Genomic DNA, 24,281 nt, shown 5'->3' on the forward strand with positions numbered 1-24,281 from the left:
AAACAGGCACAAGATGCAATTACTGTCAGCACCGGGATAAAGGCAGAAGAGGCACTGGTCCGCTGTTGGGCTGCTACCAGCGTCAGTGGGAAGTCGGTGAAGTCGCCAGTTGCGCCAGAAGCCAGCAATTACCGTAGTACGCCTACACACGCGTTCCAATTATTCACATTGCTTGCAGCCGCTCCACCCACAACGGGCATCAGCCCGGATAGCTCAGTCGGTAGAGCATTAGGCTTTTAACCTAAGGGTCCAGGGTTCGAGTCCCTGTCCGGGCGAAGATTTTTAACGCTTCCGTAATGGCTCGTCTCGTAGCGCTGGTATCCCTGCCGTAATCAGTGCACAGAGTTCGTTTCCTGTCAACATTCTGCGCAGACCGGTTGGATTTTTCACGATTCGAGGGAAGCTTCAGATACGAGCAGTCGTGGCCGAGTGGTTAAGGCGTCTGACTAGAAATCAGATTCCCTCTGGGAGCGTAGGTTCGAGTCCTACCGACTGCGTCCGTTTTTCTTCTCTTTTTTTCTTTAGGAAGGAGGAGCAGAAAATTTCGCGGTTTGCCTGTCGTTTTGGTACCTCGCCACACCTCACCTCTCACAGTCGTTTATAGCGCCTGTCCTTTTGATAAGGGCGAATTCCAAGCGTCAGCTTTCGCGTCAGCCGAGCAAAGTCGGGACAAGTCGGGACATACTACAGGATGGCCTGCGTGGAGCAACGACGGAAAGAAAACGTTAACGTGGCTCACATACTCATACGCAAAAAATTGCGCCCGTTGCGGTGGCCGGGAATCGAACCCGGATCAACTGCTGGGAAGGCAACTATGCTCACCATTACACCACCACCGCACATCCGCTGCTCGCAACGCCGCGCTGTGTCGGCTTCCCGCCCGCCGGCAGCGGCCCACGGTGATAGTAGCTGTAGGCGCTTTACGAGGTAGGAGGGTGCATCCACACGCATTCGGGTAGCGCCTCCACGCACGCTGCGTCTTTGGGCAAGACTCGTCGCCGCGGCCGCAACGTTACTCACACGATAGTGATGAGCGGTCGCTATAAGGCAGTGTAGTGGGGGACTCCGCGTGTGTAGCACTTCTTTCGGTCGTATCCGACGTCGCTGGGTGGCAATCCCACTTTCCCTGCAGACAGCTGCTCGGGAATATGCTCGGCTAGCACGGACGTCATCGGACGTCCGCCCCCTACAAATGCAACTAACAAAATGAGAACAACAACTAAAAAAGTGGTAGGTTGTTCGCCTACCACGCGGGCGGCCCGGCTTCGATTCCCGGCCGATGCATCGTTTTGCTGTTCTCGCTATAATGCCGCCGCGCCGATTGCTCGCTTGAGCTGCGTCAGCCTCAGGAATGTGTAGCAGGATTCGCTGTGAGAAGAACCAAACACGCAGCACGCAAGAGGCCGTACTTGGACGGTCGCGTGCTATTTCTGAACTCTAGCGTCGGCCTGGCCCTACAGGCCGCTGTGTCCAGGTGCCGCAAGGGCGATGTACTGTTACCTCGGGCAGTGCTGCTTTCCGTTGAAAAAGCTGCGGCAGCAGTTTAATCTAGCCAGTCGGGAAAGCACGTGTAGCAACACAGCAGATTCTTGAGAAAGCGCAAACTGTCTATCTCTAATATGTGCGACTTACCAAGTTTCCTGGGACGCTTGTTGCAGCGTGCCTCGGTAGCGCAGTAGGTAGCGCGTAAGTCTCATAATCTTAAGGTCGTGAGTTCGATCCTCACCCGGGGCATTTAATTTGCTGTACATCATGGCTGAATTAACGGCGCTGCTGTTGCTAGGGAACGAACTTAATTGTCGTTTGTTATCACCAAGGAGTCCACGCCTCAGCGTAAAAATGTTTACTTCCAATTATGGCGAGGTACAACTTTGATCTTTCTCCTCCCCTGTTATGAGTAAAATATGATGCAAACGGCAATGAATAGTCAGTTTCGAGCTGTGTGCCATGCCAGTCTGCACGCACAAATACGCTCGCAAACAGAGAACACCACTGAGTCCGGATTCAGCACGAAATGCGGGAGGAGAGGGAGTAAATGTCACGTTTATTGAGCAGATCCGGTGTGGTCTAGAGGCTACGATACCTGGCTTTCACCCAGGAGGCCCGGGTTCGATTCCCGGTACCGGAAGAGAAGTTTTTGCGCACACGTCCCTCCATGTTTTAGCCTTCCAACTTTCGTTTTGTCGCCCTCCTTCCGGAGCTTCAACCGAACGTAATCGGGGAAAACAGGCACAAGATGCAATTACTGTCAGCACCGGGATAAAGGCAGAAGAGGCACTGGTCCGCTGTTGGGCTGCTACCAGCGTCAGTGGGAAGTCGGTGAAGTCGCCAGTTGCGCCAGAAGCCAGCAATTACCGTAGTACGCCTACACACTCGTTCCAATTATTCACATTGCTTGCAGCCGCTCCACCCACAACGGGCATCAGCCCGGATAGCTCAGACGGTAGAGCATTAGGCTTTTAACCTAAGGGTTCAGGGTTCGAGTCCCTGTCCGGGCGAAGATTTTTAACGCTTCCGTAATGGCTCGTCTCGTAGCGCTGGTATCCCTGCCGTAATCAGTGCACAGAGTTCGTTTCCTGTCAACATTCTGCGCAGACCGGTTGGATTTTTCACGATTCGAGGGAAGCTTCAGATACGAGCAGTCGTGGCCGAGTGGTTAAGGCGTCTGACTAGAAATCAGATTCCCTCTGGGAGCGTAGGTTCGAGTCCTACCGACTGCGTCCGTTTTTCTTCTCTTTTTTTCTTTAGGAAGGAGGAGCAGAAAATTTCGCGGTTTGCCTGTCGTTTTGGTACCTCGCCACACCTCACCTCTCACAGTCGTTTATAGCGCCTGTCCTTTTGATAAGGGCGAATTCCAAGCGTCAGCTTTCGCGTCAGCCGAGCAAAGTCGGGACAAGTCGGGACATACTACAGGATGGCCTGCGTGGAGCAACGACGGAAAGAAAACGTTAACGTGGCTCACATACTCATACGCAAAAAATTGCGCCCGTTGCGGTGGCCGGGAATCGAACCCGGATCAACTGCTGGGAAGGCAACTATGCTCACCATTACACCACCACCGCACATCCGCTGCTCGCAACGCCGCGCTGTGTCGGCTTCCCGCCCGCCGGCAGCGGCCCACGGTGATAGTAGCTGTAGGCGCTTTACGAGGTAGGAGGGTGCATCCACACGCATTCGGGTAGCGCCTCCACGCACGCTGCGTCTTTGGGCAAGACTCGTCGCCGCGGCCGCAACGTTACTCACACGATAGTGATGAGCGGTCGCTATAAGGCAGTGTAGTGGGGGACTCCGCGTGTGTAGCACTTCTTTCGGTCGTATCCGACGTCGCTGGGTGGCAATCCCACTTTCCCTGCAGACAGCTGCTCGGGAATATGCTCGGCTAGCACGGACGTCATCGGACGTCCGCCCCCTACAAATGCAACTAACAAAATGAGAACAACAACTAAAAAAGTGGTAGGTTGTTCGCCTACCACGCGGGCGGCCCGGCTTCGATTCCCGGCCGATGCATCGTTTTGCTGTTCTCGCTATAATGCCGCCGCGCCGATTGCTCGCTTGAGCTGCGTCAGCCTCAGGAATGTGTAGCAGGATTCGCTGTGAGAAGAACCAAACACGCAGCACGCAAGAGGCCGTACTTGGACGGTCGCGTGCTATTTCTGAACTCTAGCGTCGGCCTGGCCCTACAGGCCGCTGTGTCCAGGTGCCGCAAGGGCGATGTACTGTTACCTCGGGCAGTGCTGCTTTCCGTTGAAAAAGCTGCGGCAGCAGTTTAATCTAGCCAGTCGGGAAAGCACGTGTAGCAACACAGCAGATTCTTGAGAAAGCGCAGACTGTCTATCTCTAATATGTGCGACTTACCAAGTTTCCTGGGACGCTTGTTGCAGCGTGCCTCGGTAGCGCAGTAGGTAGCGCGTAAGTCTCATAATCTTAAGGTCGTGAGTTCGATCCTCACCCGGGGCATTTAATTTGCTGTACATCATGGCTGAATTAACGGCGCTGCTGTTGCTAGGGAACGAACTTAATTGTCGTTTGTTATCACCAAGGAGTCCACGCCTCAGCGTAAAAATGTTTACTTCCAATTATGGCGAGGTACAACTTTGATCTTTCTCCTCCCCTGTTATGAGTAAAATATGATGCAAACGGCAATGAATAGTCAGTTTCGAGCTGTGTGCCATGCCAGTCTGCACGCACAAATACGCTCGCAAACAGAGAACACCACTGAGTCCGGATTCAGCACGAAATGCGGGAGGAGAGGGAGTAAATGTCACGTTTATTGAGCAGATCCGGTGTGGTCTAGAGGCTACGATACCTGGCTTTCACCCAGGAGGCCCGGGTTCGATTCCCGGTACCGGAAGAGAAGTTTTTGCGCACACGTCCCTCCATGTTTTAGCCTTCCAACCTTCGTTTTGTCGCCCTCCTTCCGGAGCTTCAACCGAACGTAATCGGGGAAAACAGGCACAAGATGCAATTACTGTCAGCACCGGGATAAAGGCAGAAGAGGCACTGGTCCGCTGTTGGGCTGCTACCAGCGTCAGTGGGAAGTCGGTGAAGTCGCCAGTTGCGCCAGAAGCCAGCAATTACCGTAGTACGCCTACACACTCGTTCCAATTATTCACATTGCTTGCAGCCGCTCCACCCACAACGGGCATCAGCCCGGATAGCTCAGACGGTAGAGCATTAGGCTTTTAACCTAAGGGTTCAGGGTTCGAGTCCCAGTCCGGGCGAAGATTTTTAACGCTTCCGTAATGGCTCGTCTCGTAGCGCTGGTATCCCTGCCGTAATCAGTGCACAGAGTTCGTTTCCTGTCAACATTCTGCGCAGACCGGTTGGATTTTTCACGATTCGAGGGAAGCTTCAGATACGAGCAGTCGTGGCCGAGTGGTTAAGGCGTCTGACTAGAAATCAGATTCCCTCTGGGAGCGTAGGTTCGAGTCCTACCGACTGCGTCCGTTTTTCTTCTCTTTTTTTCTTTAGGAAGGAGGAGCAGAAAATTTCGCGGTTTGCCTGTCGTTTTGGTACCTCGCCACACCTCACCTCTCACAGTCGTTTATAGCGCCTGTCCTTTTGATAAGGGCGAATTCCAAGCGTCAGCTTTCGCGTCAGCCGAGCAAAGTCGGGACAAGTCGGGACATACTACAGGATGGCCTGCGTGGAGCAACGACGGAAAGAAAACGTTAACGTGGCTCACATACTCATACGCAAAAAATTGCGCCCGTTGCGGTGGCCGGGAATCGAACCCGGATCAACTGCTGGGAAGGCAACTATGCTCACCATTACACCACCACCGCACATCCGCTGCTCGCAACGCCGCGCTGTGTCGGCTTCCCGCCCGCCGGCAGCGGCCCACGGTGATAGTAGCTGTAGGCGCTTTACGAGGTAGGAGGGTGCATCCACACGCATTCGGGTAGCGCCTCCACGCACGCTGCGTCTTTGGGCAAGACTCGTCGCCGCGGCCGCAACGTTACTCACACGATAGTGATGAGCGGTCGCTATAAGGCAGTGTAGTGGGGGACTCCGCGTGTGTAGCACTTCTTTCGGTCGTATCCGACGTCGCTGGGTGGCAATCCCACTTTCCCTGCAGACAGCTGCTCGGGAATATGCTCGGCTAGCACGGACGTCATCGGACGTCCGCCCCCTACAAATGCAACTAACAAAATGAGAACAACAACTAAAAAAGTGGTAGGTTGTTCGCCTACCACGCGGGCGGCCCGGCTTCGATTCCCGGCCGATGCATCGTTTTGCTGTTCTCGCTATAATGCCGCCGCGCCGATTGCTCGCTTGAGCTGCGTCAGCCTCAGGAATGTGTAGCAGGATTCGCTGTGAGAAGAACCAAACACGCAGCACGCAAGAGGCCGTACTTGGACGGTCGCGTGCTATTTCTGAACTCTAGCGTCGGCCTGGCCCTACAGGCCGCTGTGTCCAGGTGCCGCAAGGGCGATGTACTGTTACCTCGGGCAGTGCTGCTTTCCGTTGAAAAAGCTGCGGCAGCAGTTTAATCTAGCCAGTCGGGAAAGCACGTGTAGCAACACAGCAGATTCTTGAGAAAGCGCAGACTGTCTATCTCTAATATGTGCGACTTACCAAGTTTCCTGGGACGCTTGTTGCAGCGTGCCTCGGTAGCGCAGTAGGTAGCGCGTAAGTCTCATAATCTTAAGGTCGTGAGTTCGATCCTCACCCGGGGCATTTAATTTGCTGTACATCATGGCTGAATTAACGGCGCTGCTGTTGCTAGGGAACGAACTTAATTGTCGTTTGTTATCACCAAGGAGTCCACGCCTCAGCGTAAAAATGTTTACTTCCAATTATGGCGAGGTACAACTTTGATCTTTCTCCTCCCCTGTTATGAGTAAAATATGATGCAAACGGCAATGAATAGTCAGTTTCGAGCTGTGTGCCATGCCAGTCTGCACGCACAAATACGCTCGCAAACAGAGAACACCACTGAGTCCGGATTCAGCACGAAATGCGGGAGGAGAGGGAGTAAATGTCACGTTTATTGAGCAGATCCGGTGTGGTCTAGAGGCTACGATACCTGGCTTTCACCCAGGAGGCCCGGGTTCGATTCCCGGTACCGGAAGAGAAGTTTTTGCGCACACGTCCCTCCATGTTTTAGCCTTCCAACCTTCGTTTTGTCGCCCTCCTTCCGGAGCTTCAACCGAACGTAATCGGGGAAAACAGGCACAAGATGCAATTACTGTCAGCACCGGGATAAAGGCAGAAGAGGCACTGGTCCGCTGTTGGGCTGCTACCAGCGTCAGTGGGAAGTCGGTGAAGTCGCCAGTTGCGCCAGAAGCCAGCAATTACCGTAGTACGCCTACACACTCGTTCCAATTATTCACATTGCTTGCAGCCGCTCCACCCACAACGGGCATCAGCCCGGATAGCTCAGACGGTAGAGCATTAGGCTTTTAACCTAAGGGTTCAGGGTTCGAGTCCCTGTCCGGGCGAAGATTTTTAACGCTTCCGTAATGGCTCGTCTCGTAGCGCTGGTATCCCTGCCGTAATCAGTGCACAGAGTTCGTTTCCTGTCAACATTCTGCGCAGACCGGTTGGATTTTTCACGATTCGAGGGAAGCTTCAGATACGAGCAGTCGTGGCCGAGTGGTTAAGGCGTCTGACTAGAAATCAGATTCCCTCTGGGAGCGTAGGTTCGAGTCCTACCGACTGCGTCCGTTTTTCTTCTCTTTTTTTCTTTAGGAAGGAGGAGCAGAAAATTTCGCGGTTTGCCTGTCGTTTTGGTACCTCGCCACACCTCACCTCTCACAGTCGTTTATAGCGCCTGTCCTTTTGATAAGGGCGAATTCCAAGCGTCAGCTTTCGCGTCAGCCGAGCAAAGTCGGGACAAGTCGGGACATACTACAGGATGGCCTGCGTGGAGCAACGACGGAAAGAAAACGTTAACGTGGCTCACATACTCATACGCAAAAAATTGCGCCCGTTGCGGTGGCCGGGAATCGAACCCGGATCAACTGCTGGGAAGGCAACTATGCTCACCATTACACCACCACCGCACATCCGCTGCTCGCAACGCCGCGCTGTGTCGGCTTCCCGCCCGCCGGCAGCGGCCCACGGTGATAGTAGCTGTAGGCGCTTTACGAGGTAGGAGGGTGCATCCACACGCATTCGGGTAGCGCCTCCACGCACGCTGCGTCTTTGGGCAAGACTCGTCGCCGCGGCCGCAACGTTACTCACACGATAGTGATGAGCGGTCGCTATAAGGCAGTGTAGTGGGGGACTCCGCGTGTGTAGCACTTCTTTCGGTCGTATCCGACGTCGCTGGGTGGCAATCCCACTTTCCCTGCAGACAGCTGCTCGGGAATATGCTCGGCTAGCACGGACGTCATCGGACGTCCGCCCCCTACAAATGCAACTAACAAAATGAGAACAACAACTAAAAAAGTGGTAGGTTGTTCGCCTACCACGCGGGCGGCCCGGCTTCGATTCCCGGCCGATGCATCGTTTTGCTGTTCTCGCTATAATGCCGCCGCGCCGATTGCTCGCTTGAGCTGCGTCAGCCTCAGGAATGTGTAGCAGGATTCGCTGTGAGAAGAACCAAACACGCAGCACGCAAGAGGCCGTACTTGGACGGTCGCGTGCTATTTCTGAACTCTAGCGTCGGCCTGGCCCTACAGGCCGCTGTGTCCAGGTGCCGCAAGGGCGATGTACTGTTACCTCGGGCAGTGCTGCTTTCCGTTGAAAAAGCTGCGGCAGCAGTTTAATCTAGCCAGTCGGGAAAGCACGTGTAGCAACACAGCAGATTCTTGAGAAAGCGCAGACTGTCTATCTCTAATATGTGCGACTTACCAAGTTTCCTGGGACGCTTGTTGCAGCGTGCCTCGGTAGCGCAGTAGGTAGCGCGTAAGTCTCATAATCTTAAGGTCGTGAGTTCGATCCTCACCCGGGGCATTTAATTTGCTGTACATCATGGCTGAATTAACGGCGCTGCTGTTGCTAGGGAACGAACTTAATTGTCGTTTGTTATCACCAAGGAGTCCACGCCTCAGCGTAAAAATGTTTACTTCCAATTATGGCGAGGTACAACTTTGATCTTTCTCCTCCCCTGTTATGAGTAAAATATGATGCAAACGGCAATGAATAGTCAGTTTCGAGCTGTGTGCCATGCCAGTCTGCACGCACAAATACGCTCGCAAACAGAGAACACCACTGAGTCCGGATTCAGCACGAAATGCGGGAGGAGAGGGAGTAAATGTCACGTTTATTGAGCAGATCCGGTGTGGTCTAGAGGCTACGATACCTGGCTTTCACCCAGGAGGCCCGGGTTCGATTCCCGGTACCGGAAGAGAAGTTTTTGCGCACACGTCCCTCCATGTTTTAGCCTTCCAACCTTCGTTTTGTCGCCCTCCTTCCGGAGCTTCAACCGAACGTAATCGGGGAAAACAGGCACAAGATGCAATTACTGTCAGCACCGGGATAAAGGCAGAAGAGGCACTGGTCCGCTGTTGGGCTGCTACCAGCGTCAGTGGGAAGTCGGTGAAGTCGCCAGTTGCGCCAGAAGCCAGCAATTACCGTAGTACGCCTACACACTCGTTCCAATTATTCACATTGCTTGCAGCCGCTCCACCCACAACGGGCATCAGCCCGGATAGCTCAGACGGTAGAGCATTAGGCTTTTAACCTAAGGGTTCAGGGTTCGAGTCCCTGTCCGGGCGAAGATTTTTAACGCTTCCGTAATGGCTCGTCTCGTAGCGCTGGTATCCCTGCCGTAATCAGTGCACAGAGTTCGTTTCCTGTCAACATTCTGCGCAGACCGGTTGGATTTTTCACGATTCGAGGGAAGCTTCAGATACGAGCAGTCGTGGCCGAGTGGTTAAGGCGTCTGACTAGAAATCAGATTCCCTCTGGGAGCGTAGGTTCGAGTCCTACCGACTGCGTCCGTTTTTCTTCTCTTTTTTTCTTTAGGAAGGAGGAGCAGAAAATTTCGCGGTTTGCCTGTCGTTTTGGTACCTCGCCACACCTCACCTCTCACAGTCGTTTATAGCGCCTGTCCTTTTGATAAGGGCGAATTCCAAGCGTCAGCTTTCGCGTCAGCCGAGCAAAGTCGGGACAAGTCGGGACATACTACAGGATGGCCTGCGTGGAGCAACGACGGAAAGAAAACGTTAACGTGGCTCACATACTCATACGCAAAAAATTGCGCCCGTTGCGGTGGCCGGGAATCGAACCCGGATCAACTGCTGGGAAGGCAACTATGCTCACCATTACACCACCACCGCACATCCGCTGCTCGCAACGCCGCGCTGTGTCGGCTTCCCGCCCGCCGGCAGCGGCCCACGGTGATAGTAGCTGTAGGCGCTTTACGAGGTAGGAGGGTGCATCCACACGCATTCGGGTAGCGCCTCCACGCACGCTGCGTCTTTGGGCAAGACTCGTCGCCGCGGCCGCAACGTTACTCACACGATAGTGATGAGCGGTCGCTATAAGGCAGTGTAGTGGGGGACTCCGCGTGTGTAGCACTTCTTTCGGTCGTATCCGACGTCGCTGGGTGGCAATCCCACTTTCCCTGCAGACAGCTGCTCGGGAATATGCTCGGCTAGCACGGACGTCATCGGACGTCCGCCCCCTACAAATGCAACTAACAAAATGAGAACAACAACTAAAAAAGTGGTAGGTTGTTCGCCTACCACGCGGGCGGCCCGGCTTCGATTCCCGGCCGATGCATCGTTTTGCTGTTCTCGCTATAATGCCGCCGCGCCGATTGCTCGCTTGAGCTGCGTCAGCCTCAGGAATGTGTAGCAGGATTCGCTGTGAGAAGAACCAAACACGCAGCACGCAAGAGGCCGTACTTGGACGGTCGCGTGCTATTTCTGAACTCTAGCGTCGGCCTGGCCCTACAGGCCGCTGTGTCCAGGTGCCGCAAGGGCGATGTACTGTTACCTCGGGCAGTGCTGCTTTCCGTTGAAAAAGCTGCGGCAGCAGTTTAATCTAGCCAGTCGGGAAAGCACGTGTAGCAACACAGCAGATTCTTGAGAAAGCGCAAACTGTCTATCTCTAATATGTGCGACTTACCAAGTTTCCTGGGACGCTTGTTGCAGCGTGCCTCGGTAGCGCAGTAGGTAGCGCGTAAGTCTCATAATCTTAAGGTCGTGAGTTCGATCCTCACCCGGGGCATTTAATTTGCTGTACATCATGGCTGAATTAACGGCGCTGCTGTTGCTAGGGAACGAACTTAATTGTCGTTTGTTATCACCAAGGAGTCCACGCCTCAGCGTAAAAATGTTTACTTCCAATTATGGCGAGGTACAACTTTGATCTTTCTCCTCCCCTGTTATGAGTAAAATATGATGCAAACGGCAATGAATAGTCAGTTTCGAGCTGTGTGCCATGCCAGTCTGCACGCACAAATACGCTCGCAAACAGAGAACACCACTGAGTCCGGATTCAGCACGAAATGCGGGAGGAGAGGGAGTAAATGTCACGTTTATTGAGCAGATCCGGTGTGGTCTAGAGGCTACGATACCTGGCTTTCACCCAGGAGGCCCGGGTTCGATTCCCGGTACCGGAAGAGAAGTTTTTGCGCACACGTCCCTCCATGTTTTAGCCTTCCAACCTTCGTTTTGTCGCCCTCCTTCCGGAGCTTCAACCGAACGTAATCGGGGAAAACAGGCACAAGATGCAATTACTGTCAGCACCGGGATAAAGGCAGAAGAGGCACTGGTCCGCTGTTGGGCTGCTACCAGCGTCAGTGGGAAGTCGGTGAAGTCGCCAGTTGCGCCAGAAGCCAGCAATTACCGTAGTACGCCTACACACTCGTTCCAATTATTCACATTGCTTGCAGCCGCTCCACCCACAACGGGCATCAGCCCGGATAGCTCAGACGGTAGAGCATTAGGCTTTTAACCTAAGGGTTCAGGGTTCGAGTCCCTGTCCGGGCGAAGATTTTTAACGCTTCCGTAATGGCTCGTCTCGTAGCGCTGGTATCCCTGCCGTAATCAGTGCACAGAGTTCGTTTCCTGTCAACATTCTGCGCAGACCGGTTGGATTTTTCACGATTCGAGGGAAGCTTCAGATACGAGCAGTCGTGGCCGAGTGGTTAAGGCGTCTGACTAGAAATCAGATTCCCTCTGGGAGCGTAGGTTCGAGTCCTACCGACTGCGTCCGTTTTTCTTCTCTTTTTTTCTTTAGGAAGGAGGAGCAGAAAATTTCGCGGTTTGCCTGTCGTTTTGGTACCTCGCCACACCTCACCTCTCACAGTCGTTTATAGCGCCTGTCCTTTTGATAAGGGCGAATTCCAAGCGTCAGCTTTCGCGTCAGCCGAGCAAAGTCGGGACAAGTCGGGACATACTACAGGATGGCCTGCGTGGAGCAACGACGGAAAGAAAACGTTAACGTGGCTCACATACTCATACGCAAAAAATTGCGCCCGTTGCGGTGGCCGGGAATCGAACCCGGATCAACTGCTGGGAAGGCAACTATGCTCACCATTACACCACCACCGCACATCCGCTGCTCGCAACGCCGCGCTGTGTCGGCTTCCCGCCCGCCGGCAGCGGCCCACGGTGATAGTAGCTGTAGGCGCTTTACGAGGTAGGAGGGTGCATCCACACGCATTCGGGTAGCGCCTCCACGCACGCTGCGTCTTTGGGCAAGACTCGTCGCCGCGGCCGCAACGTTACTCACACGATAGTGATGAGCGGTCGCTATAAGGCAGTGTAGTGGGGGACTCCGCGTGTGTAGCACTTCTTTCGGTCGTATCCGACGTCGCTGGGTGGCAATCCCACTTTCCCTGCAGACAGCTGCTCGGGAATATGCTCGGCTAGCACGGACGTCATCGGACGTCCGCCCCCTACAAATGCAACTAACAAAATGAGAACAACAACTAAAAAAGTGGTAGGTTGTTCGCCTACCACGCGGGCGGCCCGGCTTCGATTCCCGGCCGATGCATCGTTTTGCTGTTCTCGCTATAATGCCGCCGCGCCGATTGCTCGCTTGAGCTGCGTCAGCCTCAGGAATGTGTAGCAGGATTCGCTGTGAGAAGAACCAAACACGCAGCACGCAAGAGGCCGTACTTGGACGGTCGCGTGCTATTTCTGAACTCTAGCGTCGGCCTGGCCCTACAGGCCGCTGTGTCCAGGTGCCGCAAGGGCGATGTACTGTTACCTCGGGCAGTGCTGCTTTCCGTTGAAAAAGCTGCGGCAGCAGTTTAATCTAGCCAGTCGGGAAAGCACGTGTAGCAACACAGCAGATTCTTGAGAAAGCGCAGACTGTCTATCTCTAATATGTGCGACTTACCAAGTTTCCTGGGACGCTTGTTGCAGCGTGCCTCGGTAGCGCAGTAGGTAGCGCGTAAGTCTCATAATCTTAAGGTCGTGAGTTCGATCCTCACCCGGGGCATTTAATTTGCTGTACATCATGGCTGAATTAACGGCGCTGCTGTTGCTAGGGAACGAACTTAATTGTCGTTTGTTATCACCAAGGAGTCCACGCCTCAGCGTAAAAATGTTTACTTCCAATTATGGCGAGGTACAACTTTGATCTTTCTCCTCCCCTGTTATGAGTAAAATATGATGCAAACGGCAATGAATAGTCAGTTTCGAGCTGTGTGCCATGCCAGTCTGCACGCACAAATACGCTCGCAAACAGAGAACACCACTGAGTCCGGATTCAGCACGAAATGCGGGAGGAGAGGGAGTAAATGTCACGTTTATTGAGCAGATCCGGTGTGGTCTAGAGGCTACGATACCTGGCTTTCACCCAGGAGGCCCGGGTTCGATTCCCGGTACCGGAAGAGAAGTTTTTGCGCACACGTCCCTCCATGTTTTAGCCTTCCAACCTTCGTTTTGTCGCCCTCCTTCCGGAGCTTCAACCGAACGTAATCGGGGAAAACAGGCACAAGATGCAATTACTGTCAGCACCGGGATAAAGGCAGAAGAGGCACTGGTCCGCTGTTGGGCTGCTACCAGCGTCAGTGGGAAGTCGGTGAAGTCGCCAGTTGCGCCAGAAGCCAGCAATTACCGTAGTACGCCTACACACTCGTTCCAATTATTCACATTGCTTGCAGCCGCTCCACCCACAACGGGCATCAGCCCGGATAGCTCAGACGGTAGAGCATTAGGCTTTTAACCTAAGGGTTCAGGGTTCGAGTCCCTGTCCGGGCGAAGATTTTTAACGCTTCCGTAATGGCTCGTCTCGTAGCGCTGGTATCCCTGCCGTAATCAGTGCACAGAGTTCGTTTCCTGTCAACATTCTGCGCAGACCGGTTGGATTTTTCACGATTCGAGGGAAGCTTCAGATACGAGCAGTCGTGGCCGAGTGGTTAAGGCGTCTGACTAGAAATCAGATTCCCTCTGGGAGCGTAGGTTCGAGTCCTACCGACTGCGTCCGTTTTTCTTCTCTTTTTTTCTTTAGGAAGGAGGAGCAGAAAATTTCGCGGTTTGCCTGTCGTTTTGGTACCTCGCCACACCTCACCTCTCACAGTCGTTTATAGCGCCTGTCCTTTTGATAAGGGCGAATTCCAAGCGTCAGCTTTCGCGTCAGCCGAGCAAAGTCGGGACAAGTCGGGACATACTACAGGATGGCCTGCGTGGAGCAACGACGGAAAGAAAACGTTAACGTGGCTCACATACTCATACGCAAAAAATTGCGCCCGTTGCGGTGGCCGGGAATCGAACCCGGATCAACTGCTGGGAAGGCAACTATGCTCACCATTACACCACCACCGCACATCCGCTGCTCGCAACGCCGCGCTGTGTCGGCTTCCCGCCCGCCGGCAGCGGCCCACGGTGATAGTAGCTGTAGGCGCTTTACGAGGTAGGAGGGTGCATCCACACGCATTCGGGTAGCGCCTCCACGCACGCTGCGTCTTTGGGCAAGACTCGTCGCCGCGGCCGCAACGTTACTCACACGATAGTGATGAGCGGTCGCTATAAGGCAGTGTAGTGGGGGACTCCGCGTGTGTAGCACTTCTTTCGGTCGTATCCGACGTCGCTGGGTGGCAATCCCACTTTCCCTGCAGACAGCTGCTCGGGAATATGCTCGGCTAGCACGGACGTCATCGGACGTCCGCCCCCTACAAATGCAACTAACAAAATGAGAACAACAACTAAAAAAGTGGTAGGTTGTTCGCCTACCACGCGGGCGGCCCGGCTTCGATTCCCGGCCGATGCATCGTTTTGCTGTTCTCGCTATAATGCCGCCGCGCCGATTGCTCGCTTGAGCTGCGTCAGCCTCAGGAATGTGTAGCAGGATTCGCTGTGAGAAGAACCAAACACGCAGCACGCAAGAGGCCGTACTTGGACGGTCGCGTGCTATTTCTGAACTCTAGCGTCGGCCTGGCCCTACAGGCCGCTGTGTCCAGGTGCCGCAAGGGCGATGTACTGTTACCTCGGGCAGTGCTGCTTTCCGTTGAAAAAGCTGCGGCAGCAGTTTAATCTAGCCAGTCGGGAAAGCACGTGTAGCAACACAGCAGATTCTTGAGAAAGCGCAGACTGTCTATCTCTAATATGTGCGACTTACCAAGTTTCCTGGGACGCTTGTTGCAGCGTGCCTCGGTAGCGCAGTAGGTAGCGCGTAAGTCTCATAATCTTAAGGTCGTGAGTTCGATCCTCACCCGGGGCATTTAATTTGCTGTACATCATGGCTGAATTAACGGCGCTGCTGTTGCTAGGGAACGAACTTAATTGTCGTTTGTTATCACCAAGGAGTCCACGCCTCAGCGTAAAAATGTTTACTTCCAATTATGGCGAGGTACAACTTTGATCTTTCTCCTCCCCTGTTATGAGTAAAATATGATGCAAACGGCAATGAATAGTCAGTTTCGAGCTGTGTGCCATGCCAGTCTGCACGCACAAATACGCTCGCAAACAGAGAACACCACTGAGTCCGGATTCAGCACGAAATGCGGGAGGAGAGGGAGTAAATGTCACGTTTATTGAGCAGATCCGGTGTGGTCTAGAGGCTACGATACCTGGCTTTCACCCAGGAGGCCCGGGTTCGATTCCCGGTACCGGAAGAGAAGTTTTTGCGCACACGTCCCTCCATGTTTTAGCCTTCCAACCTTCGTTTTGTCGCCCTCCTTCCGGAGCTTCAACCGAACGTAATCGGGGAAAACAGGCACAAGATGCAATTACTGTCAGCACCGGGATAAAGGCAGAAGAGGCACTGGTCCGCTGTTGGGCTGCTACCAGCGTCAGTGGGAAGTCGGTGAAGTCGCCAGTTGCGCCAGAAGCCAGCAATTACCGTAGTACGCCTACACACTCGTTCCAATTATTCACATTGCTTGCAGCCGCTCCACCCACAACGGGCATCAGCCCGGATAGCTCAGACGGTAGAGCATTAGGCTTTTAACCTAAGGGTTCAGGGTTCGAGTCCCTGTCCGGGCGAAGATTTTTAACGCTTCCGTAATGGCTCGTCTCGTAGCGCTGGTATCCCTGCCGTAATCAGTGCACAGAGTTCGTTTCCTGTCAACATTCTGCGCAGACCGGTTGGATTTTTCACGATTCGAGGGAAGCTTCAGATACGAGCAGTCGTGGCCGAGTGGTTAAGGCGTCTGACTAGAAATCAGATTCCCTCTGGGAGCGTAGGTTCGAGTCCTACCGACTGCGTCCGTTTTTCTTCTCTTTTTTTCTTTAGGAAGGAGGAGCAGAAAATTTCGCGGTTTGCCTGTCGTTTTGGTACCTCGCCACACCTCACCTCTCACAGTCGTTTATAGCGCCTGTCCTTTTGATAAGGGCGAATTCCAAGCGTCAGCTTTCGCGTCAGCCGAGCAAAGTCGGGACAAGTCGGGACATACTACAGGATGGCCTGCGTGGAGCAACGACGGAAAGAAAACGTTAACGTGGCTCACATACTCATACGCAAAAAATTGCGCCCGTTGCGGTGGCCGGGAATCGAACCCGGATCAACTGCTGGGAAGGCAACTATGCTCACCATTACACCACCACCGCACATCCGCTGCTCGCAACGCCGCGCTGTGTCGGCTTCCCGCCCGCCGGCAGCGGCCCACGGTGATAGTAGCTGTAGGCGCTTTACGAGGTAGGAGGGTGCATCCACACGCATTCGGGTAGCGCCTCCACGCACGCTGCGTCTTTGGGCAAGACTCGTCGCCGCGGCCGCAACGTTACTCACACGATAGTGATGAGCGGTCGCTATAAGGCAGTGTAGTGGGGGACTCCGCGTGTGTAGCACTTCTTTCGGTCGTATCCGACGTCGCTGGGTGGCAATCCCACTTTCCCTGCAGACAGCTGCTCGGGAATATGCTCGGCTAGCACGGACGTCATCGGACGTCCGCCCCCTACAAATGCAACTAACAAAATGAGAACAACAACTAAAAAAGTGGTAGGTTGTTCGCCTACCACGCGGGCGGCCCGGCTTCGATTCCCGGCCGATGCATCGTTTTGCTGTTCTCGCTATAATGCCGCCGCGCCGATTGCTCGCTTGAGCTGCGTCAGCCTCAGGAATGTGTAGCAGGATTCGCTGTGAGAAGAACCAAACACGCAGCACGCAAGAGGCCGTACTTGGACGGTCGCGTGCTATTTCTGAACTCTAGCGTCGGCCTGGCCCTACAGGCCGCTGTGTCCAGGTGCCGCAAGGGCGATGTACTGTTACCTCGGGCAGTGCTGCTTTCCGTTGAAAAAGCTGCGGCAGCAGTTTAATCTAGCCAGTCGGGAAAGCACGTGTAGCAACACAGCAGATTCTTGAGAAAGCGCAAACTGTCTATCTCTAATATGTGCGACTTACCAAGTTTCCTGGGACGCTTGTTGCAGCGTGCCTCGGTAGCGCAGTAGGTAGCGCGTAAGTCTCATAATCTTAAGGTCGTGAGTTCGATCCTCACCCGGGGCATTTAATTTGCTGTACATCATGGCTGAATTAACGGCGCTGCTGTTGCTAGGGAACGAACTTAATTGTCGTTTGTTATCACCAAGGAGTCCACGCCTCAGCGTAAAAATGTTTACTTCCAATTATGGCGAGGTACAACTTTGATCTTTCTCCTCCCCTGTTATGAGTAAAATATGATGCAAACGGCAATGAATAGTCAGTTTCGAGCTGTGTGCCATGCCAGTCTGCACGCACAAATACGCTCGCAAACAGAGAACACCACTGAGTCCGGATTCAGCACGAAATGCGGGAGGAGAGGGAGTAAATGTCACGTTTATTGAGCAGATCCGGTGTGGTCTAGAGGCTACGATACCTGGCTTTCACCCAGGAGGCCCGGGTTCGATTCCCGGTACCGGAAGAGAAGTTTTTGCGCACACGTCCCTCCATGTTTTAGCCTTCCAACCTTCGTTTTGTCGCCCTCCTTCCGGAGCTTCAACCGAACGTAATCGGGGAAAACAGGCACAAGATGCAATTACTGTCAGCACCGGGATAAAGGCAGAAGAGGCACTGGTCCGCTGTTGGGCTGCTACCAGCGTCAGTGGGAAGTCGGTGAAGTCGCCAGTTGCGCCAGAAGCCAGCAATTACCGTAGTACGCCTACACACTCGTTCCAATTATTCACATTGCTTGCAGCCGCTCCACCCACAACGGGCATCAGCCCGGATAGCTCAGACGGTAGAGCATTAGGCTTTTAACCTAAGGGTTCAGGGTTCGAGTCCCTGTCCGGGCGAAGATTTTTAACGCTTCCGTAATGGCTCGTCTCGTAGCGCTGGTATCCCTGCCGTAATCAGTGCACAGAGTTCGTTTCCTGTCAACATTCTGCGCAGACCGGTTGGATTTTTCACGATTCGAGGGAAGCTTCAGATACGAGCAGTCGTGGCCGAGTGGTTAAGGCGTCTGACTAGAAATCAGATTCCCTCTGGGAGCGTAGGTTCGAGTCCTACCGACTGCGTCCGTTTTTCTTCTCTTTTTTTCTTTAGGAAGGAGGAGCAGAAAATTTCGCGGTTTGCCTGTCGTTTTGGTACCTCGCCACACCTCACCTCTCACAGTCGTTTATAGCGCCTGTCCTTTTGATAAGGGCGAATTCCAAGCGTCAGCTTTCGCGTCAGCCGAGCAAAGTCGGGACAAGTCGGGACATACTACAGGATGGCCTGCGTGGAGCAACGACGGAAAGAAAACGTTAACGTGGCTCACATACTCATACGCAAAAAATTGCGCCCGTTGCGGTGGCCGGGAATCGAACCCGGATCAACTGCTGGGAAGGCAACTATGCTCACCATTACACCACCACCGCACATCCGCTGCTCGCAACGCCGCGCTGTGTCGGCTTCCCGCCCGCCGGCAGCGGCCCACGGTGATAGTAGCTGTAGGCGCTTTACGAGGTAGGAGGGTGCATCCACACGCATTCGGGTAGCGCCTCCACGCACGCTGCGTCTTTGGGCAAGACTCGTCGCCGCGGCCGCAACGTTACTCACACGATAGTGATGAGCGGTCGCTATAAGGCAGTGTAGTGGGGGACTCCGCGTGTGTAGCACTTCTTTCGGTCGTATCCGACGTCGCTGGGTGGCAATCCCACTTTCCCTGCAGACAGCTGCTCGGGAATATGCTCGGCTAGCACGGACGTCATCGGACGTCCGCCCCCTACAAATGCAACTAACAAAATGAGAACAACAACTAAAAAAGTGGTAGGTTGTTCGCCTACCACGCGGGCGGCCCGGCTTCGATTCCCGGCCGATGCATCGTTTTGCTGTTCTCGCTATAATGCCGCCGCGCCGATTGCTCGCTTGAGCTGCGTCAGCCTCAGGAATGTGTAGCAGGATTCGCTGTGAGAAGAACCAAACACGCAGCACGCAAGAGGCCGTACTTGGACGGTCGCGTGCTATTTCTGAACTCTAGCGTCGGCCTGGCCCTACAGGCCGCTGTGTCCAGGTGCCGCAAGGGCGATGTACTGTTACCTCGGGCAGTGCTGCTTTCCGTTGAAAAAGCTGCGGCAGCAGTTTAATCTAGCCAGTCGGGAAAGCACGTGTAGCAACACAGCAGATTCTTGAGAAAGCGCAGACTGTCTATCTCTAATATGTGCGACTTACCAAGTTTCCTGGGACGCTTGTTGCAGCGTGCCTCGGTAGCGCAGTAGGTAGCGCGTAAGTCTCATAATCTTAAGGTCGTGAGTTCGATCCTCACCCGGGGCATTTAATTTGCTGTACATCATGGCTGAATTAACGGCGCTGCTGTTGCTAGGGAACGAACTTAATTGTCGTTTGTTATCACCAAGGAGTCCACGCCTCAGCGTAAAAATGTTTACTTCCAATTATGGCGAGGTACAACTTTGATCTTTCTCCTCCCCTGTTATGAGTAAAATATGATGCAAACGGCAATGAATAGTCAGTTTCGAGCTGTGTGCCATGCCAGTCTGCACGCACAAATACGCTCGCAAACAGAGAACACCACTGAGTCCGGATTCAGCACGAAATGCGGGAGGAGAGGGAGTAAATGTCACGTTTATTGAGCAGATCCGGTGTGGTCTAGAGGCTACGATACCTGGCTTTCACCCAGGAGGCCCGGGTTCGATTCCCGGTACCGGAAGAGAAGTTTTTGCGCACACGTCCCTCCATGTTTTAGCCTTCCAACCTTCGTTTTGTCGCCCTCCTTCCGGAGCTTCAACCGAACGTAATCGGGGAAAACAGGCACAAGATGCAATTACTGTCAGCACCGGGATAAAGGCAGAAGAGGCACTGGTCCGCTGTTGGGCTGCTACCAGCGTCAGTGGGAAGTCGGTGAAGTCGCCAGTTGCGCCAGAAGCCAGCAATTACCGTAGTACGCCTACACACTCGTTCCAATTATTCACATTGCTTGCAGCCGCTCCACCCACAACGGGCATCAGCCCGGATAGCTCAGACGGTAGAGCATTAGGCTTTTAACCTAAGGGTTCAGGGTTCGAGTCCCTGTCCGGGCGAAGATTTTTAACGCTTCCGTAATGGCTCGTCTCGTAGCGCTGGTATCCCTGCCGTAATCAGTGCACAGAGTTCGTTTCCTGTCAACATTCTGCGCAGACCGGTTGGATTTTTCACGATTCGAGGGAAGCTTCAGATACGAGCAGTCGTGGCCGAGTGGTTAAGGCGTCTGACTAGAAATCAGATTCCCTCTGGGAGCGTAGGTTCGAGTCCTACCGACTGCGTCCGTTTTTCTTCTCTTTTTTTCTTTAGGAAGGAGGAGCAGAAAATTTCGCGGTTTGCCTGTCGTTTTGGTACCTCGCCACACCTCACCTCTCACAGTCGTTTATAGCGCCTGTCCTTTTGATAAGGGCGAATTCCAAGCGTCAGCTTTCGCGTCAGCCGAGCAAAGTCGGGACAAGTCGGGACATACTACAGGATGGCCTGCGTGGAGCAACGACGGAAAGAAAACGTTAACGTGGCTCACATACTCATACGCAAAAAATTGCGCCCGTTGCGGTGGCCGGGAATCGAACCCGGATCAACTGCTGGGAAGGCAACTATGCTCACCATTACACCACCACCGCACATCCGCTGCTCGCAACGCCGCGCTGTGTCGGCTTCCCGCCCGCCGGCAGCGGCCCACGGTGATAGTAGCTGTAGGCGCTTTACGAGGTAGGAGGGTGCATCCACACGCATTCGGGTAGCGCCTCCACGCACGCTGCGTCTTTGGGCAAGACTCGTCGCCGCGGCCGCAACGTTACTCACACGATAGTGATGAGCGGTCGCTATAAGGCAGTGTAGTGGGGGACTCCGCGTGTGTAGCACTTCTTTCGGTCGTATCCGACGTCGCTGGGTGGCAATCCCACTTTCCCTGCAGACAGCTGCTCGGGAATATGCTCGGCTAGCACGGACGTCATCGGACGTCCGCCCCCTACAAATGCAACTAACAAAATGAGAACAACAACTAAAAAAAGTGGTAGGTTGTTCGCCTACCACGCGGGCGGCCCGGCTTCGATTCCCGGCCGATGCATCGTTTTGCTGTTCTCGCTATAATGCCGCCGCGCCGATTGCTCGCTTGAGCTGCGTCAGCCTCAGGAATGTGTAGCAGGATTCGCTGTGAGAAGAACCAAACACGCAGCACGCAAGAGGCCGTACTTGGACGGTCGCGTGCTATTTCTGAACTCTAGCGTCGGCCTGGCCCTACAGGCCGCTGTGTCCAGGTGCCGCAAGGGCGATGTACTGTTACCTCGGGCAGTGCTGCTTTCCGTTGAAAAAGCTGCGGCAGCAGTTTAATCTAGCCAGTCGGGAAAGCACGTGTAGCAACACAGCAGATTCTTGAGAAAGCGCAAACTGTCTATCTCTAATATGTGCGACTTACCAAGTTTCCTGGGACGCTTGTTGCAGCGTGCCTCGGTAGCGCAGTAGGTAGCGCGTAAGTCTCATAATCTTAAGGTCGTGAGTTCGATCCTCACCCGGGGCATTTAATTTGCTGTACATCATGGCTGAATTAACGGCGCTGCTGTTGCTAGGGAACGAACTTAATTGTCGTTTGTTATCACCAAGGAGTCCACGCCTCAGCGTAAAAATGTTTACTTCCAATTATGGCGAGGTACAACTTTGATCTTTCTCCTCCCCTGTTATGAGTAAAATATGATGCAAACGGCAATGAATAGTCAGTTTCGAGCTGTGTGCCATGCCAGTCTGCACGCACAAATACGCTCGCAAACAGAGAACACCACTGAGTCCGGATTCAGCACGAAATGCGGGAGGAGAGGGAGTAAATGTCACGTTTATTGAGCAGATCCGGTGTGGTCTAGAGGCTACGATACCTGGCTTTCACCCAGGAGGCCCGGGTTCGATTCCCGGTACCGGAAGAGAAGTTTTTGCGCACACGTCCCTCCATGTTTTAGCCTTCCAACCTTCGTTTTGTCGCCCTCCTTCCGGAGCTTCAACCGAACGTAATCGGGGAAAACAGGCACAAGATGCAATTACTGTCAGCACCGGGATAAAGGCAGAAGAGGCACTGGTCCGCTGTTGGGCTGCTACCAGCGTCAGTGGGAAGTCGGTGAAGTCGCCAGTTGCGCCAGAAGCCAGCAATTACCGTAGTACGCCTACACACTCGTTCCAATTATTCACATTGCTTGCAGCCGCTCCACCCACAACGGGCATCAGCCCGGATAGCTCAGACGGTAGAGCATTAGGCTTTTAACCTAAGGGTTCAGGGTTCGAGTCCCTGTCCGGGCGAAGATTTTTAACGCTTCCGTAATGGCTCGTCTCGTAGCGCTGGTATCCCTGCCGTAATCAGTGCACAGAGTTCGTTTCCTGTCAACATTCTGCGCAGACCGGTTGGATTTTTCACGATTCGAGGGAAGCTTCAGATACGAGCAGTCGTGGCCGAGTGGTTAAGGCGTCTGACTAGAAATCAGATTCCCTCTGGGAGCGTAGGTTCGAGTCCTACCGACTGCGTCCGTTTTTCTTCTCTTTTTTTCTTTAGGAAGGAGGAGCAGAAAATTTCGCGGTTTGCCTGTCGTTTTGGTACCTCGCCACACCTCACCTCTCACAGTCGTTTATAGCGCCTGTCCTTTTGATAAGGGCGAATTCCAAGCGTCAGCTTTCGCGTCAGCCGAGCAAAGTCGGGACAAGTCGGGACATACTACAGGATGGCCTGCGTGGAGCAACGACGGAAAGAAAACGTTAACGTGGCTCACATACTCATACGCAAAAAATTGCGCCCGTTGCGGTGGCCGGGAATCGAACCCGGATCAACTGCTGGGAAGGCAACTATGCTCACCATTACACCACCACCGCACATCCGCTGCTCGCAACGCCGCGCTGTGTCGGCTTCCCGCCCGCCGGCAGCGGCCCACGGTGATAGTAGCTGTAGGCGCTTTACGAGGTAGGAGGGTGCATCCACACGCATTCGGGTAGCGCCTCCACGCACGCTGCGTCTTTGGGCAAGACTCGTCGCCGCGGCCGCAACGTTACTCACACGATAGTGATGAGCGGTCGCTATAAGGCAGTGTAGTGGGGGACTCCGCGTGTGTAGCACTTCTTTCGGTCGTATCCGACGTCGCTGGGTGGCAATCCCACTTTCCCTGCAGACAGCTGCTCGGAATATGCTCGGCTAGCACGGACGTCATCGGACGTCCGCCCCCTACAAATGCAACTAACAAAATGAGAACAACAACTAAAAAAGTGGTAGGTTGTTCGCCTACCACGCGGGCGGCCCGGCTTCGATTCCCGGCCGATGCATCGTTTTGCTGTTCTCGCTATAATGCCGCCGCGCCGATTGCTCGCTTGAGCTGCGTCAGCCTCAGGAATGTGTAGCAGGATTCGCTGTGAGAAGAACCAAACACGCAGCACGCAAGAGGCCGTACTTGGACGGTCGCGTGCTATTTCTGAACTCTAGCGTCGGCCTGGCCCTACAGGCCGCTGTGTCCAGGTGCCGCAAGGGCGATGTACTGTTACCTCGGGCAGTGCTGCTTTCCGTTGAAAAAGCTGCGGCAGCAGTTTAATCTAGCCAGTCGGGAAAGCACGTGTAGCAACACAGCAGATTCTTGAGAAAGCGCAGACTGTCTATCTCTAATATGTGCGACTTACCAAGTTTCCTGGGACGCTTGTTGCAGCGTGCCTCGGTAGCGCAGTAGGTAGCGCGTAAGTCTCATAATCTTAAGGTCGTGAGTTCGATCCTCACCCGGGGCATTTAATTTGCTGTACATCATGGCTGAATTAACGGCGCTGCTGTTGCTAGGGAACGAACTTAATTGTCGTTTGTTATCACCAAGGAGTCCACGCCTCAGCGTAAAAATGTTTACTTCCAATTATGGCGAGGTACAACTTTGATCTTTCTCCTCCCCTGTTATGAGTAAAATATGATGCAAACGGCAATGAATAGTCAGTTTCGAGCTGTGTGCCATGCCAGTCTGCACGCACAAATACGCTCGCAAACAGAGAACACCACTGAGTCCGGATTCAGCACGAAATGCGGGAGGAGAGGGAGTAAATGTCACGTTTATTGA

The 24,281-nt window shown here is 53.9% G+C and overlaps 54 non-coding genes across 54 annotated transcripts; 43 read left to right on the forward strand and 11 right to left on the reverse strand.

Moving 5' to 3' along the window:
* Window positions 1-202: 202 nt before the first annotated feature.
* Window positions 203-275, forward strand: Trnak-uuu (transfer RNA lysine (anticodon UUU)). The gene has a single exon. It is a non-coding gene; the product is annotated as a tRNA-Lys (tRNA).
* A 140-nt stretch (window positions 276-415) lies between these two features.
* On the forward strand, window positions 416-497 carry Trnas-aga (transfer RNA serine (anticodon AGA)). Its single transcript has one exon. It is a non-coding gene; the product is annotated as a tRNA-Ser (tRNA).
* A 270-nt stretch (window positions 498-767) lies between these two features.
* Window positions 768-839, reverse strand: Trnag-ucc (transfer RNA glycine (anticodon UCC)). Its single transcript has one exon. It is a non-coding gene; the product is annotated as a tRNA-Gly (tRNA).
* Window positions 840-1,661: 822 nt separating this feature from the next.
* Window positions 1,662-1,734, forward strand: Trnam-cau (transfer RNA methionine (anticodon CAU)). Its single transcript has one exon. It is a non-coding gene; the product is annotated as a tRNA-Met (tRNA).
* A 322-nt stretch (window positions 1,735-2,056) lies between these two features.
* Trnae-uuc (transfer RNA glutamic acid (anticodon UUC)) lies at window positions 2,057-2,128 on the forward strand. Its single transcript has one exon. It is a non-coding gene; the product is annotated as a tRNA-Glu (tRNA).
* Window positions 2,129-2,425: 297 nt separating this feature from the next.
* On the forward strand, window positions 2,426-2,498 carry Trnak-uuu (transfer RNA lysine (anticodon UUU)). The gene has a single exon. It is a non-coding gene; the product is annotated as a tRNA-Lys (tRNA).
* A 140-nt stretch (window positions 2,499-2,638) lies between these two features.
* Window positions 2,639-2,720, forward strand: Trnas-aga (transfer RNA serine (anticodon AGA)). Its single transcript has one exon. It is a non-coding gene; the product is annotated as a tRNA-Ser (tRNA).
* A 270-nt stretch (window positions 2,721-2,990) lies between these two features.
* On the reverse strand, window positions 2,991-3,062 carry Trnag-ucc (transfer RNA glycine (anticodon UCC)). Its single transcript has one exon. It is a non-coding gene; the product is annotated as a tRNA-Gly (tRNA).
* An 822-nt stretch (window positions 3,063-3,884) lies between these two features.
* On the forward strand, window positions 3,885-3,957 carry Trnam-cau (transfer RNA methionine (anticodon CAU)). The gene has a single exon. It is a non-coding gene; the product is annotated as a tRNA-Met (tRNA).
* A 322-nt stretch (window positions 3,958-4,279) lies between these two features.
* Trnae-uuc (transfer RNA glutamic acid (anticodon UUC)) lies at window positions 4,280-4,351 on the forward strand. The gene has a single exon. It is a non-coding gene; the product is annotated as a tRNA-Glu (tRNA).
* A 297-nt stretch (window positions 4,352-4,648) lies between these two features.
* On the forward strand, window positions 4,649-4,721 carry Trnak-uuu (transfer RNA lysine (anticodon UUU)). Its single transcript has one exon. It is a non-coding gene; the product is annotated as a tRNA-Lys (tRNA).
* Window positions 4,722-4,861: 140 nt separating this feature from the next.
* On the forward strand, window positions 4,862-4,943 carry Trnas-aga (transfer RNA serine (anticodon AGA)). Its single transcript has one exon. It is a non-coding gene; the product is annotated as a tRNA-Ser (tRNA).
* Window positions 4,944-5,213: 270 nt separating this feature from the next.
* Trnag-ucc (transfer RNA glycine (anticodon UCC)) lies at window positions 5,214-5,285 on the reverse strand. Its single transcript has one exon. It is a non-coding gene; the product is annotated as a tRNA-Gly (tRNA).
* Window positions 5,286-6,107: 822 nt separating this feature from the next.
* Window positions 6,108-6,180, forward strand: Trnam-cau (transfer RNA methionine (anticodon CAU)). Its single transcript has one exon. It is a non-coding gene; the product is annotated as a tRNA-Met (tRNA).
* Window positions 6,181-6,502: 322 nt separating this feature from the next.
* Window positions 6,503-6,574, forward strand: Trnae-uuc (transfer RNA glutamic acid (anticodon UUC)). Its single transcript has one exon. It is a non-coding gene; the product is annotated as a tRNA-Glu (tRNA).
* Window positions 6,575-6,871: 297 nt separating this feature from the next.
* Trnak-uuu (transfer RNA lysine (anticodon UUU)) lies at window positions 6,872-6,944 on the forward strand. The gene has a single exon. It is a non-coding gene; the product is annotated as a tRNA-Lys (tRNA).
* Window positions 6,945-7,084: 140 nt separating this feature from the next.
* Trnas-aga (transfer RNA serine (anticodon AGA)) lies at window positions 7,085-7,166 on the forward strand. Its single transcript has one exon. It is a non-coding gene; the product is annotated as a tRNA-Ser (tRNA).
* A 270-nt stretch (window positions 7,167-7,436) lies between these two features.
* On the reverse strand, window positions 7,437-7,508 carry Trnag-ucc (transfer RNA glycine (anticodon UCC)). Its single transcript has one exon. It is a non-coding gene; the product is annotated as a tRNA-Gly (tRNA).
* Window positions 7,509-8,330: 822 nt separating this feature from the next.
* Window positions 8,331-8,403, forward strand: Trnam-cau (transfer RNA methionine (anticodon CAU)). The gene has a single exon. It is a non-coding gene; the product is annotated as a tRNA-Met (tRNA).
* Window positions 8,404-8,725: 322 nt separating this feature from the next.
* Trnae-uuc (transfer RNA glutamic acid (anticodon UUC)) lies at window positions 8,726-8,797 on the forward strand. The gene has a single exon. It is a non-coding gene; the product is annotated as a tRNA-Glu (tRNA).
* A 297-nt stretch (window positions 8,798-9,094) lies between these two features.
* Window positions 9,095-9,167, forward strand: Trnak-uuu (transfer RNA lysine (anticodon UUU)). The gene has a single exon. It is a non-coding gene; the product is annotated as a tRNA-Lys (tRNA).
* A 140-nt stretch (window positions 9,168-9,307) lies between these two features.
* Trnas-aga (transfer RNA serine (anticodon AGA)) lies at window positions 9,308-9,389 on the forward strand. The gene has a single exon. It is a non-coding gene; the product is annotated as a tRNA-Ser (tRNA).
* Window positions 9,390-9,659: 270 nt separating this feature from the next.
* Window positions 9,660-9,731, reverse strand: Trnag-ucc (transfer RNA glycine (anticodon UCC)). Its single transcript has one exon. It is a non-coding gene; the product is annotated as a tRNA-Gly (tRNA).
* An 822-nt stretch (window positions 9,732-10,553) lies between these two features.
* Trnam-cau (transfer RNA methionine (anticodon CAU)) lies at window positions 10,554-10,626 on the forward strand. Its single transcript has one exon. It is a non-coding gene; the product is annotated as a tRNA-Met (tRNA).
* A 322-nt stretch (window positions 10,627-10,948) lies between these two features.
* Window positions 10,949-11,020, forward strand: Trnae-uuc (transfer RNA glutamic acid (anticodon UUC)). The gene has a single exon. It is a non-coding gene; the product is annotated as a tRNA-Glu (tRNA).
* A 297-nt stretch (window positions 11,021-11,317) lies between these two features.
* Window positions 11,318-11,390, forward strand: Trnak-uuu (transfer RNA lysine (anticodon UUU)). Its single transcript has one exon. It is a non-coding gene; the product is annotated as a tRNA-Lys (tRNA).
* A 140-nt stretch (window positions 11,391-11,530) lies between these two features.
* Trnas-aga (transfer RNA serine (anticodon AGA)) lies at window positions 11,531-11,612 on the forward strand. The gene has a single exon. It is a non-coding gene; the product is annotated as a tRNA-Ser (tRNA).
* Window positions 11,613-11,882: 270 nt separating this feature from the next.
* Trnag-ucc (transfer RNA glycine (anticodon UCC)) lies at window positions 11,883-11,954 on the reverse strand. The gene has a single exon. It is a non-coding gene; the product is annotated as a tRNA-Gly (tRNA).
* An 822-nt stretch (window positions 11,955-12,776) lies between these two features.
* Window positions 12,777-12,849, forward strand: Trnam-cau (transfer RNA methionine (anticodon CAU)). Its single transcript has one exon. It is a non-coding gene; the product is annotated as a tRNA-Met (tRNA).
* A 322-nt stretch (window positions 12,850-13,171) lies between these two features.
* Trnae-uuc (transfer RNA glutamic acid (anticodon UUC)) lies at window positions 13,172-13,243 on the forward strand. Its single transcript has one exon. It is a non-coding gene; the product is annotated as a tRNA-Glu (tRNA).
* A 297-nt stretch (window positions 13,244-13,540) lies between these two features.
* Window positions 13,541-13,613, forward strand: Trnak-uuu (transfer RNA lysine (anticodon UUU)). The gene has a single exon. It is a non-coding gene; the product is annotated as a tRNA-Lys (tRNA).
* Window positions 13,614-13,753: 140 nt separating this feature from the next.
* Trnas-aga (transfer RNA serine (anticodon AGA)) lies at window positions 13,754-13,835 on the forward strand. Its single transcript has one exon. It is a non-coding gene; the product is annotated as a tRNA-Ser (tRNA).
* A 270-nt stretch (window positions 13,836-14,105) lies between these two features.
* Trnag-ucc (transfer RNA glycine (anticodon UCC)) lies at window positions 14,106-14,177 on the reverse strand. Its single transcript has one exon. It is a non-coding gene; the product is annotated as a tRNA-Gly (tRNA).
* Window positions 14,178-14,999: 822 nt separating this feature from the next.
* Window positions 15,000-15,072, forward strand: Trnam-cau (transfer RNA methionine (anticodon CAU)). Its single transcript has one exon. It is a non-coding gene; the product is annotated as a tRNA-Met (tRNA).
* Window positions 15,073-15,394: 322 nt separating this feature from the next.
* On the forward strand, window positions 15,395-15,466 carry Trnae-uuc (transfer RNA glutamic acid (anticodon UUC)). Its single transcript has one exon. It is a non-coding gene; the product is annotated as a tRNA-Glu (tRNA).
* A 297-nt stretch (window positions 15,467-15,763) lies between these two features.
* Trnak-uuu (transfer RNA lysine (anticodon UUU)) lies at window positions 15,764-15,836 on the forward strand. The gene has a single exon. It is a non-coding gene; the product is annotated as a tRNA-Lys (tRNA).
* Window positions 15,837-15,976: 140 nt separating this feature from the next.
* On the forward strand, window positions 15,977-16,058 carry Trnas-aga (transfer RNA serine (anticodon AGA)). Its single transcript has one exon. It is a non-coding gene; the product is annotated as a tRNA-Ser (tRNA).
* Window positions 16,059-16,328: 270 nt separating this feature from the next.
* Window positions 16,329-16,400, reverse strand: Trnag-ucc (transfer RNA glycine (anticodon UCC)). The gene has a single exon. It is a non-coding gene; the product is annotated as a tRNA-Gly (tRNA).
* An 822-nt stretch (window positions 16,401-17,222) lies between these two features.
* Trnam-cau (transfer RNA methionine (anticodon CAU)) lies at window positions 17,223-17,295 on the forward strand. Its single transcript has one exon. It is a non-coding gene; the product is annotated as a tRNA-Met (tRNA).
* Window positions 17,296-17,617: 322 nt separating this feature from the next.
* Window positions 17,618-17,689, forward strand: Trnae-uuc (transfer RNA glutamic acid (anticodon UUC)). Its single transcript has one exon. It is a non-coding gene; the product is annotated as a tRNA-Glu (tRNA).
* A 297-nt stretch (window positions 17,690-17,986) lies between these two features.
* Window positions 17,987-18,059, forward strand: Trnak-uuu (transfer RNA lysine (anticodon UUU)). Its single transcript has one exon. It is a non-coding gene; the product is annotated as a tRNA-Lys (tRNA).
* Window positions 18,060-18,199: 140 nt separating this feature from the next.
* Trnas-aga (transfer RNA serine (anticodon AGA)) lies at window positions 18,200-18,281 on the forward strand. Its single transcript has one exon. It is a non-coding gene; the product is annotated as a tRNA-Ser (tRNA).
* A 270-nt stretch (window positions 18,282-18,551) lies between these two features.
* Trnag-ucc (transfer RNA glycine (anticodon UCC)) lies at window positions 18,552-18,623 on the reverse strand. Its single transcript has one exon. It is a non-coding gene; the product is annotated as a tRNA-Gly (tRNA).
* Window positions 18,624-19,445: 822 nt separating this feature from the next.
* On the forward strand, window positions 19,446-19,518 carry Trnam-cau (transfer RNA methionine (anticodon CAU)). Its single transcript has one exon. It is a non-coding gene; the product is annotated as a tRNA-Met (tRNA).
* A 322-nt stretch (window positions 19,519-19,840) lies between these two features.
* Window positions 19,841-19,912, forward strand: Trnae-uuc (transfer RNA glutamic acid (anticodon UUC)). The gene has a single exon. It is a non-coding gene; the product is annotated as a tRNA-Glu (tRNA).
* A 297-nt stretch (window positions 19,913-20,209) lies between these two features.
* Window positions 20,210-20,282, forward strand: Trnak-uuu (transfer RNA lysine (anticodon UUU)). The gene has a single exon. It is a non-coding gene; the product is annotated as a tRNA-Lys (tRNA).
* A 140-nt stretch (window positions 20,283-20,422) lies between these two features.
* On the forward strand, window positions 20,423-20,504 carry Trnas-aga (transfer RNA serine (anticodon AGA)). Its single transcript has one exon. It is a non-coding gene; the product is annotated as a tRNA-Ser (tRNA).
* A 270-nt stretch (window positions 20,505-20,774) lies between these two features.
* Trnag-ucc (transfer RNA glycine (anticodon UCC)) lies at window positions 20,775-20,846 on the reverse strand. Its single transcript has one exon. It is a non-coding gene; the product is annotated as a tRNA-Gly (tRNA).
* An 823-nt stretch (window positions 20,847-21,669) lies between these two features.
* Trnam-cau (transfer RNA methionine (anticodon CAU)) lies at window positions 21,670-21,742 on the forward strand. The gene has a single exon. It is a non-coding gene; the product is annotated as a tRNA-Met (tRNA).
* Window positions 21,743-22,064: 322 nt separating this feature from the next.
* Window positions 22,065-22,136, forward strand: Trnae-uuc (transfer RNA glutamic acid (anticodon UUC)). Its single transcript has one exon. It is a non-coding gene; the product is annotated as a tRNA-Glu (tRNA).
* A 297-nt stretch (window positions 22,137-22,433) lies between these two features.
* On the forward strand, window positions 22,434-22,506 carry Trnak-uuu (transfer RNA lysine (anticodon UUU)). Its single transcript has one exon. It is a non-coding gene; the product is annotated as a tRNA-Lys (tRNA).
* Window positions 22,507-22,646: 140 nt separating this feature from the next.
* Window positions 22,647-22,728, forward strand: Trnas-aga (transfer RNA serine (anticodon AGA)). The gene has a single exon. It is a non-coding gene; the product is annotated as a tRNA-Ser (tRNA).
* Window positions 22,729-22,998: 270 nt separating this feature from the next.
* On the reverse strand, window positions 22,999-23,070 carry Trnag-ucc (transfer RNA glycine (anticodon UCC)). The gene has a single exon. It is a non-coding gene; the product is annotated as a tRNA-Gly (tRNA).
* Window positions 23,071-23,891: 821 nt separating this feature from the next.
* On the forward strand, window positions 23,892-23,964 carry Trnam-cau (transfer RNA methionine (anticodon CAU)). Its single transcript has one exon. It is a non-coding gene; the product is annotated as a tRNA-Met (tRNA).
* The last annotated feature ends 317 nt before the right edge of the window (window positions 23,965-24,281 follow it).

The sequence above is a fragment of the Schistocerca cancellata genome, unplaced genomic scaffold (assembly GCF_023864275.1).
Source record: "Schistocerca cancellata isolate TAMUIC-IGC-003103 unplaced genomic scaffold, iqSchCanc2.1 HiC_scaffold_327, whole genome shotgun sequence".
Taxonomy (NCBI): domain Eukaryota; kingdom Metazoa; phylum Arthropoda; class Insecta; order Orthoptera; family Acrididae; genus Schistocerca; species Schistocerca cancellata.